We start from the raw sequence: 11234 nt of genomic DNA, 5'->3' as shown, positions 1-11234 counted from the left end.
CCTAGGGGTTGAACCCGGTTCTCCTTCATTGCAGGCATATTCTTTACCATCTGAGCCACCTAGAATATTATATAAAGAAAATATAAATCTAATTACTAATCTCATCTGATAATCTGAATTTCCTTCCATTCCATCTGATAATCTGAATTTCTGGCCATTTCCATAGCTGGAAATTAAAATCTGGTAGAGTCATCCAATACCTAAATCCTAGGAAAGTAGAGTGAGAATAAAGAACCTATCACCCTACTAAATGAAAGAAGCATGAAATGATAAATTTGGGAGAAACTAATTCTTTTAAACACATCAGTGTAAAGTATTTTTTAAATTGTGAATTGATCAAAAAAATTTGTTTTACCTGTATCAATATTTGAATGCATAATGGCCCCTTATATCTAAAAATGGAAAGCTTAATATTGTTTTATCATATTTCAGCAACTATTAAGTGTTCTGAAAACTAATTTGAGGATTTAACCTTAATGGCACAGTTCAGTAAACAGAGACTGTAAAATTACTAAAAAGGTAGGACTGTACTAATTTTTCCTGAGTTGACTAAGAAGCTGAAAATATCTTAATTACCTTTCCAATTAAAGGATATTTTAGCAAAATTATGAGCGTACACAAATAATTAAAGCCCTAGAGCTTTCATTTCTTTTCCCAATTTGGTTAGTTTAATTCTTCAGATTTAATTTCAGAATAATCCCGTCAAAGGTTTAAAGCTGGACATACTTACATATGATACCTGTTTTTACGTTTTCTGTTTTTGGCCAGGAATATTTCTATACTAAACATTAATTACTTGAAATATATTTGATCTTGAAGTTTAAAAGCCTTTAATTCTACTCATTTAGTTGCAATTACAGATTTCCCCCCTATCCAAATGTTAAGCCAAAATGGGGTAAAGTGGCAAGGCAATTACCTTAGAACACATGTTGCTAACAGATGCAGACTAAACTGAGATAAAGCAGAGATACTCACATACTCACATAGTTCAAAGCTATGGTGGCTTGATGCGGAGATGCTGAGTGGTGCCACTCTCACCACTGCACAGTTCAAGGTGTATGCCGCCTCTATAAGGGCTACTGCAAAACAAATACTGAAGGCTTCTTTAAAAATCCCTTTCGGATTTTTTTAGTTAGCAAAGATGGGACTAATGTGGGTCTTTTGTAAAAAGCAAAGCAGCTTTAAAAAAATCAAGCAATACCTGTAATCAGTAAAACCTAATCAATCCCTGATCAAACATATGATTTGCAAATATTTTCTCCCATTCCCTGGGTTGCCTTCTCATTCTGTTGATAGTGTTCTTTGCACATAAATAGCATGACACTATTTTAAGCACAACTCATTTAATCTTCATAACAACTCTATGAGGTTGGAGCAATTATTATCATCCCCATTTTATAGATAAGAATACTGTGAAATAGTGGGTTTAAATAATGTGGCAACATCCCATGATAATGACTGAGCTTAGGTTTGAATCTGTTATGGACTGAATGTGTCTTCCTAAAATTCATATGTTGAAACTTTACCCCTCAATATCGTGGTATTAGGAGGTGGAAGCTTTCGGAAGTAATTAGGATTAGATGAGATGATGTGAGGGGAGCCCTCCTGAGTGGTATTTGTGCTCTTACGAGAGTCGTGAGAGAGCTCATGTCCCTTCTCTGCTCTCCTCCCGGTGAGGATATAACGAGAATTTGGCAGTCTATAACCTGGAAGAGGGCTCTCACCAGAACCAGTCATGATAGCACACTGATCTGGAACCTCCAGAACTTGTGAAAAAATTGATTATAACCCTTTCAGGCTATGGTACTTTGTTACAGAAGCTGAAACTGAGATAGAGCCCACAGCAGGTATCCCAGAAACACTATGTCACACATATCTCTTACACATCTCTCAGTGACCTTCTGATCACCAATCCAGCTATCTTTTCTTAGTCCTCATTCATCTGCCTAATTTTTTCTCTATCATTTAAAACCATGATTCTTTCTATGTGAAACTTGCCTTCTCTCAGCTACTACATTGTCTTGGTTCTCCTATTTCCATGTGGTAGTTACCTCTTCTTCTCCAGTCTTGTATGCCAAAGGCCTTACTTCTGTGCCCCCTCTTTGCTTGTTCCCCCGGGACCATTTTCCTCTGTTGTGGGCTAGACTGTGTCCTTCAAAAAAACATGTTGAAGTCTTAACCGTCGGTGTCTGTGAATGTGACCTTATTTGAAAATAGGGTCTTTTCAAATGATCAAGTTAGGATGAGGTCATTTGGGCAGGTTCTAATCCAATATGACTGTGTCCTAATAAGAGGGCAACATTCAGACACAGACATGAATAGAGGAAAGACCATGTGAATACACAAAGAGAATATAATCTACAAGCTAAAGAATGCCAGTCCTACCAGAAGCCAGGAGAGACGGCTGTAACATCTGACACCTTGATTTCAGATTTCTAGCCTCCACAACTGTGAGGTGATAAATTTCTACTGTTTAAGCTTCTTAATTTGTGGTAATTCGTTATGGCAGCCCCAGGAAAAGAAACACTTTTCAAGGGCTTGAAGGCAACTATTCTGTGAACAGTTTATCAAACTTACACCTCTGGCCCTAATATTCCTTCTGAGTTCTAGGCCTAAGGTATCAATAGCATCTCCTGACTACCTGACCATGATCCTGCATTTCCAGAACATTACTCTTCTCCCATCTCCTTCCTTTCTCACCTTTGGCCCCCAACTTAGCAACTTTGTAAATGAGATACCTGTGGCCCCAGCCACTCTGGCTAAAAACCACAAAGTCACCTTTGAGTCCTCATTTTCCACCCCCTTGAAACTGTCTCCGTTTCTGTAATCTAAGAATCATATGTGGTCCATTAGTTTGAGGGACTAGTATCAGGTTCCCAGACTTGGCAGCCATTGCACCTCATGGTCAGAGCTCAATAAAAGGATTGGTGGCACTTTAGCCCAAATATTGGGATACAGACTCAAGGAATCCTTGCTATTCTCAAGATAATATTATGACCCAGTATCTGGGCACTGACTTTGTTAGTACCTATTTAAATACTCAGAGTTTTACCTAGCTTCTTAGTATACCTAAAATTAGGGCTTTCTGCCTGAACCCAGCCCAGAGGCTGGAGTTCTGATAGCTGCTCACAGATGTCCTTGAGATCTGAGATTCCACCTCTCACTCAGATCTATATCACCCATCATGGAACCTGACCACCGGCTATGACACCAGACTATCCCATATTAGGAATTAAGACTCAGTGTGATTGTCTAATTTAGTGCCCACTGTCCATCTTTTTTTTTTTTTAATTAGCTAAAATGTACTTAACAATTTATAATCCACAGAGCATACTTAATCTATTTTCTTATTCAATCCTAACAGCCTTCATAAAAATCTAGAGCAGTGAAAAGTTAAATAACCCACACAAGCTCATGTAGTTAGCGTTGGTGGCATCAATGCTCACATTTAAGCCTCCTGGCTCCAAATCCTATGCTCTTTTCTCTTCACTGCATTGCATGCTCCTGCGTTCCTAGAATCCACTGGAAAGTAACTTCTTTCCTGCCTCATGAGGGCCTGTAATTCCAGGTCCCTCTTTCTCCACATCTGCCCTTGCCTCTGCTGTAGATAACTGACCCATATTCTATCATATCCAGATTGACAGAAGTGACCTTGGGACTCATGATCCCCCTTCTCAAAAGGCTGAAAATGATTTAAGGAATTGCAAAACTGCTTAGTACCATTAACAAGTATGCAAGCTGCCAACTATAAGGGAGACATAATATTCCTATGTAGAAGACATATTTTCAGGGAAGTTTAAAAGATGACATCATGAGGTTCCATGCAGTGCCTCTGCAAGCTCTAACTGTGAGAGGAAAGAGCACAAATACTGACTTGAATAATGGCCACCTAGGACGAACTTGTGTCCCCAATGTTTTGTCTGCTTTTGCATTTCAGGATGATGAATATTAATCTTTTATTAATCTTCTCTTTCTTGCTTAATTTTTAAAAATTTATTCATTCATTCATTCTTTTTTTTTTTTTTGCTTGTGCTGGGTCTTTGTTGGGGATCTCTCTACTTATAGCAAGTGGGGATTCATTCATTCTTTTTTTTTTCTGCTTGTGCTGGGTCTTTGTTGGGGTTTTCTCTACTTATAGCAAGTGGGGATACTCTTCAGTGCTATCCAGAGGCATTTCGGTTGCAGCACACAGGCTCAATAGTTGTGTTCGGTGGTCTACAGAGTGCGGGCTCAGTAGTTGTGGTGAAGCTTAGTCGCTTTGCAGTGTGTGGAATTGTCCCAGAGCAGGGATAGAACTGTTGTCCCCTGCACTGGCCCGCAGATTCTTATCCATCGTACCACCAGGGAAGTCCCTTTTCTTACTATTAAAAGATAGCATGATGTGGTGGTGTGTATTCCAATTTCCAGCACTGGCCTGTGAGGTGCTGGACATGGCGAAGAACATGAGCTCTGGAGCAAGACTGTCTAAGCCTTGGTCCCCCGTGATTAGCACTGACCTTGAGCAAGTTACTTAACCTCTCTAGACCTTATTTTCCAACTACGAAATGGAGCTATTAATGGTATACTGACTGCAATGTCATTGGAAGTATTAAATAATTAATGTAAGTAAAGTGCCTAGAACAGCACTTTGCCTATGGAACTTGCTATTTAACTATTTGCTCTTGTATATGGACAGGAATGAGGAAGTAGCACACCAAGTCCCTGGAGGAATCATTACTACTGGAGACTCAGAGGATATTTAAAAATGAAGATTCAGAAAACTCATGCTATTAGTTGCCATGAAGTGTCTCCATCCTCTCTCTTCTTTTTTTAAGATTTATAGTTTTAGCACGACCACCCCCTATTTTTTAGCTTTAGCCATTTAAAAAAATTTTTATTTATTTTTGTTTCTGGCTATGCTGGGTCTTTGTTGCTGCGAGGGCTTTTCTCCATTGTGGAGAGTGGAGGCTACTCTCTAGCTGTGGTGCACAGGCTTCTCCTTGTAGTGGCTTCTCTTGTTACAGAGCACAGGCTCTAGGGTGCATGGGCTTCAGTAGTTGTGGCATGTGGGCTCAGTGGTTGAGGCTCCTGGGCTCGAGAGCACAGGCTCAGTAGTTGTAGCACGCGGGTTTAGCTGCTTCACCGCATATGGGATCTTTCCATATCAGGCATTGAACCCATATCTCCTACACTAGTAGGCAGACTCTTCACCACTGAGCCATCAGGGAAGCCCTGAGTTACTTCTTTACAAAGAAAAAATTTTCCTGTGATAGTATCAGGCTATACAGACTCTTTAATAATATAACATATACAGAATTATCCTTATTATTAGATCTACTCATTTATCAATTGTTATAAAAACTGAGCCTGCAATCAGAAACATTTTAACAAACTATATTATTTCTTTAGATTACAATGTAATGTGAGAAATTAAAATATGAACACTATTTAGAAATATGAAGTAATGTTATATAAAAAAAATAAAGCTGACACAATTAGATGAATTATCACATAAAAATTACATAGGTACCCTGTTAAGGAAAAGAAAGAGCCAGGACATATATATTTTTAGGTATAAAAAAATCTATAGTTTTGTTTTTTTTTATAACACATCTGATGTATTCACTTTTTCAACAAATTGTGACTGAAAATGAATGTGTCACTTTTCAAAACCCTATGTAGAATTACATTACAAGAGAAGCAGCCACCAGAAAATAAAGACCAGGAATAAGACTTTATTTAAAGAGGGGAAAAAAGGAAAGACAGAGATCAAATAAAATTTCACTGTCTTGATGAATTAATTTACAAGTTTCTTTGTGATCTTGATCTACAGAATGGTGTGATACATTATTACCACATGCTGTGCTCTTAACGGACCACACAGCATGCTGGGAAAGGCCAATTAAACTAGTTCTTTTTGGATTGTTAAAAGTTAGATTGAATATCCAATGGTAAGACTCCTGTTCTGATAAACTCTTCTTTATCTAAATACCTGCCTTTCTCCTAATCTCATTGACTCCCCCAGCCCTGAAGACAGCAGCCTGCCATCTGATAGAAGATAAACCCTTCTGCCTGTTTTTTTTACCCTTGCTGAAGAAAACCTTTGAATTCCTAATTTGGGCTGAAGATACTTATCAAACAATCTTTAGTTGCTTGGAATTCAAAAGTGGGCCATGGCAGCCAGTGATGGAATCTGGTCTCTCTGCTTCTATTTGCTTTAAAAAAAAAAAAGTATCAACATGGAGTACTTAACTAAAGTTTAGTACACTTAACTAGAAAGATCCTGCAATACTCTCTGTAGGAATTTATTTCAACTGTGTAGCAAGCCTACTGAATAGAAAAAAGCTATTCAAATGTTACAGATAATGCCCTAGATCCCATTGCAGTTCTAATTTCATTGAGGCTCTGGAATCTTTTAAAATAGTATATGTTAACACAGTTTCTAACCTGAGGACACAAGTAGATTTTTCTTTGGAGAAGTCAGCTCAAAGGAGACCCACGGCTGAATGTAAAGTTAAACTCACCTTCTAAAGTTAAACTAATCAAACTTTGTTTTAAGATTTTTTCCCCCTCAAGTTTTTTATTTTTTATTAAGAAAAATTACTTATTTAGGCTGTGCTGGGTCTTCCTTGCTGCCCATGGGCTTTCTCTAGTTGCAACACTCGGGGTCTCCTCTCTAGTCGCAGTGCATGGCCTTCTCTTTGCGGTGGCTTCTCTTGTTGCCGAGCATGGGCGCTAGGCCACTCTGGCTTCAGTAGTTGTGGCACATGGGCTTAGCTGCTCCACAGCATATGGAATCTTTCCCATCCAAGGACTGAAGGTGGATTCTTAACCACTGGACCACCTAGAAGTCTACCCTCAGGTTTTTTAAATCCCCCTCATACAACAAGATGTGTTAAAACAAATTTTTTTTTTTAATTAGCTTATTAGTGTTCATTTCCATTAAATAGAGATTAAAAAAAAAAGATTTCATGTTCCAAAGACCCAATGATCCTGGAGTTGGGTGTTTTTATCCTCAATTAGGCCAGTGTATTCAGTGGGGAATTATTTTCAGCAATTTTTCTTTCAAAAATTTTGCTCTTGCCTGCAGTTTGTCTCTCTGAGCTACTGTCCTGCTCTCCCTTCCTTCATTATATCTAAGCTCCCTTGGGTTGGACATCAAAATAACCTAATACATAAATCCATATTGATATCCTAAAGGACCCCAAGAAATATGAATTCAACTGGGCTCTCTTACTAACTTCTCCCCTGTACTATTAAAAATTGTACCCTTTCCTCCAATAAGAACTTCCCTCATTGGCAGTCAGTGAGTAATTTGTTTTCAGTTCACTGGTAACCAACTACATTTAATATTTATTTTTCTCCTCAGCATCTTAAAACTCTTGTTCTCCTTCCACTATTAATATGAAACCAACATTTATTAGCACCAAACACGATGCAAAGTGTTGAGAGCTGAATACAGAAATGATAGCCAAATGGGCTAGAGTATAAATATTGTAGAAGTAAATGGAATGTTTTGTGAAGGCAAGAACTACATCTGGTTGTCATTTTGGCTTCTTCAAGGGCCCACAGTTTCCAGATCATGAACAACCATTTTAGGCCCATTTAAAATTAGTTCATGCTGTTGTTGTTTGGTTGCTAAGTCATGTCTGACTCTTTGTGACCCCATGGACTGTAGCCCACTAGCTAGACTTCTCTGCCCATGCCATTTCCCAAGTATCAAACCCATGTCACCAGCCTTGGCAGGCAGATTCTTTACCGCTGAGCCACCTGGGAAGCCCAGTTTCTGTTTGGGTGGGGAGCAGTTATAAGAATGGAGGAGTGGGGTGTACAAACTGTTGGGTGTAAGATAGGCTCAAGGATGCATTGTACAACACAGGGCATATAGCCAGTATTCTGCAATAACTGTAAAGGGAAGCAACCTTTAAAAATTGTATAAAAATTACTATTTGAAAAAAAAATTTTGTTTGTAATCCCTGCAATGGGAAGATGAAATGAGTGCACAGTGTTTTGTTCAGAAAGTTGGAAGAAAACTGGGTTTGGAAAGTTGCTATAATTCATAGATAATCAAGTCTCTACTTCTAAATTTCAAAGATTTCTGTCAAAATCAAAATAGTAATCAAGGTGAAACTAATTTGCTACTCAGGAAAATCACACAAATTAGTGAATAGTCATTTTAAAATATCTAATGAGATTTATTTATGTTGTTTTAGCTTTGCTGTTGTTGGTTAGTTGCATCATGACAGATAGTACCTGGCTTGGGGAAATGGGGAAAGAAGATAGTTGTATTACAATATCTACCGATTAATGATCTATAACAAATAGTAAACTGTATTTTTTGCAGTGTTTTAAGGGCTTTTGTGTGTGCGTGTGCTCAGTTGGGTCCGACTCTTTTGCGACCCCATGGACTGTAGTCCACCAGGCTTCTCTGTCCATGGGATTTTCCAGGCAAGAATACTGGAGAGGGTTGCCATTTCCTTCTCCAGGGCATCTTCCTGACCCAGGGAACGAACCCACATCTCCTGTATTGGCAGGCAGATTCTTTACCACTGAGCCATCAGAAAAGCCTGTTTTTAGGTCTATTTATTTATTTATTTTTTCCTTGAAAATCAGATTGAATAGGTCTAAAATGTAGAAAAGTTTCCAAGGAAAAACCAGAAAAATTGTTTAAATCTAATCTTCCTGACAGGACCTTCATTGAATCACTGCCATTTATTTTAGACAAAGAGTTGTTCATTTCCCTAATTCTTTTGCATTTAATGAAATATTCAGTTCTAAGTGACACATTTCAGAGTCTCTGTCACTCCCATTTAAACCCTTCTCTGCTCCTGGGGCATGGTAGGTAAGGAAACATGGCAGGTCCTGGTACCGCCTCAGTCACCAGCTTCCAATCAAGCAACAACTGACTGGTAGTGTGAATAGCAGTTCCTCTCATTTCACTTCCCTCCTCTGACTTGAAGCCTTACCCATGAAAGTCACAGGGACTTTAGACGTGACAGTGAGGCTGTGGAATCAGAAACCGCTCGGGGAAGCTGGCTCTGACCAAAAACAGCGTATTTATTTTTTCTGCCCAAATTTGTTCACTTTATTTTACTATAGCCTGGAACCCTGCAAATTTGAAATTCACTTGACTTAGCAAATAGACACTGCTAAACGTGAAAACATTTAACCCTCTGGAAGAGTTAAATTTAATACCTTTCATAAGAATACACTACTTGCTGATTCTGGGCTAAGACCTGCAGGTAGAAAAGGAAGATATCCGTGAAGATACAGAAAACACAATCCCTCCCCACTTAAAACTAGTCTGGTAGGAAGAAAAGGTGTATAAACAGATAGTTACTCAACAATGTGTTGCATGTCATAATAATTTTTTTTTTTTTTCCACAAAGTGATTTCTTGTGGTATTAGCAAAGGCTTCATTGTGAGTGTAACTTTAGAGCCAGACTGTGAAGGGTCAGCTGAAGTTCCATATCAGAGGAGAGGGGTCAAAGCATTCCATTCAGAGAAAGAGGTTTGCACAAGGACAAAAGGGCCCTGCTTGGCAACCAGGAAAACAAACGGCCTGTCCACAGGGCATGCAGTACACATGATTCTGTGAGAATCACAAGAATGATAAGGAATAAGATCTGATGGGAGATGACAGCCAGGTGGTGGAGGACTTAACAGCTAAGTGTAAAAGACTGAATTTCTTTTAGTCAAAGGAAAGATAGGGAAATGTTGGAACTGGGATGACACATCCAGATTTGTATTTTCTAGAGAATATTTGGGCAACAGCACTTCTTAGTGAATCACATTTACTTTTTCTTAAGAACTAGCACTGGAGAAGGAAATGGCAACCCACTCCAGTATTCTTGCCTGAAAAATCCCATGGACAGAAGAGCCTGGCGGGCTATAGTCCATGGGGTCACAGAGGGTCAGACACAACTGAGTGACTAAATGATGAAGAACTAGCTGGAAAGCTATATACCCAGGAGATGGGAAGGCAGGAAGGAAAATTTAGACACAGCAGAGGGATTTAGAACAAAACAGGAGTTCAGGGTGCATGAGGGAGGCAGAAATGGGAGGCAGAAAAAAATTTTAAACATCGGTTATTTTAAAGCAGGGTTGGCAAACTATGGCCAGTGGTTCACATCGAGCCTTCTGTCTGTTCTGTCCAGCACAGCTAAGAATGTTTCTGTATTTTTAACTGGTTAGAAAAAATTTTGAAAGAAGTATTATATTTGTGACACATGAAAATTATGTAGAATTCAACTTCCAGTATCTGTTAGTAAAGTTTTACTAGAACACAGCTATGCTCACATGTTTATGTATCATCTTTGGCTGCTTTCACACCACAGCAGTGGAGCTGAATACTTGTGACAGGGACTGTATCATCTGAAAAGCCTAAAATATTTACTATCTGACCCTTTACAGACAAATCTGGCAGGGATGACCAAAGAAAGCTCTGCAAGTCTATAAACTGGGCAGCCAGGCTTCTACCTTTGTCCTGCCACTGGGCCCCTAAAGTTTCATGTGACCTGGAAGTAATGTAAAAGTGTTGTACCCTCTGCGGTGCTGCTTAGGCTTTGCAAAGACTGGGGACTTTGCTCCACTGGTCAATTCAGCCCCTAGGGGTATACATCTCTTTCCGATAAACCCCATTCCTACTCCCCGACCCAGAATCCATAACTATAAATACACCTATTATCATTTATCATTCAGCTATCTTTAAATAAAGTTTGTTAAAGGAATTGATGGGCTAGTTTGCTCTCCAAATTACAGACACTGATGTAAAAACAGATTTCAAAATACATCCTCTTTATAAATTGTGGACTTGTACAGTGACTTAAGGGTATCGTGGAATTTTCATTCATGTGGTTGAGCCTAAGTCGATGTGACTTAACAGTGTTAAGGCTCATAAAAGATGACTAGGGCCTGGAAGCATGCCAGTAAAGGTTTCCTGATTACTACATGCTGACTACTTCAGACTATTGTTGGAAAGCTAGTGAATGAGGCAGACCGGATGTAACACTAGAGATTAGCTTTATAAATTGGAATTTATCACTGATTTCAAGTTATGTCTGGAGGAAAAGATATAGGGGTAGGGATTAAATAAGGCATGGCTTAATTCACAGAACTTAAACTGAAATGCCTTTATTGACAAAATTTATATAGAACTACTCTGCAAAAACATTTCTAGTTTTTCAAGCTTAAAAGCATGAAATTTAATGTTTTAGAGAATTTTTTTTTTTTTTTAATCCATTACAGAAACACTT

This window comes from Giraffa tippelskirchi, chromosome 2, assembly GCF_054371585.1.
Source record: "Giraffa tippelskirchi isolate mGirTip1 chromosome 2, T2T-mGirTip1v1.2.pri, whole genome shotgun sequence".
NCBI classification, from domain to species: Eukaryota; Metazoa; Chordata; class Mammalia; order Artiodactyla; family Giraffidae; genus Giraffa; species Giraffa tippelskirchi.
Note: the sequence above shows the minus strand (reverse complement) of the source record.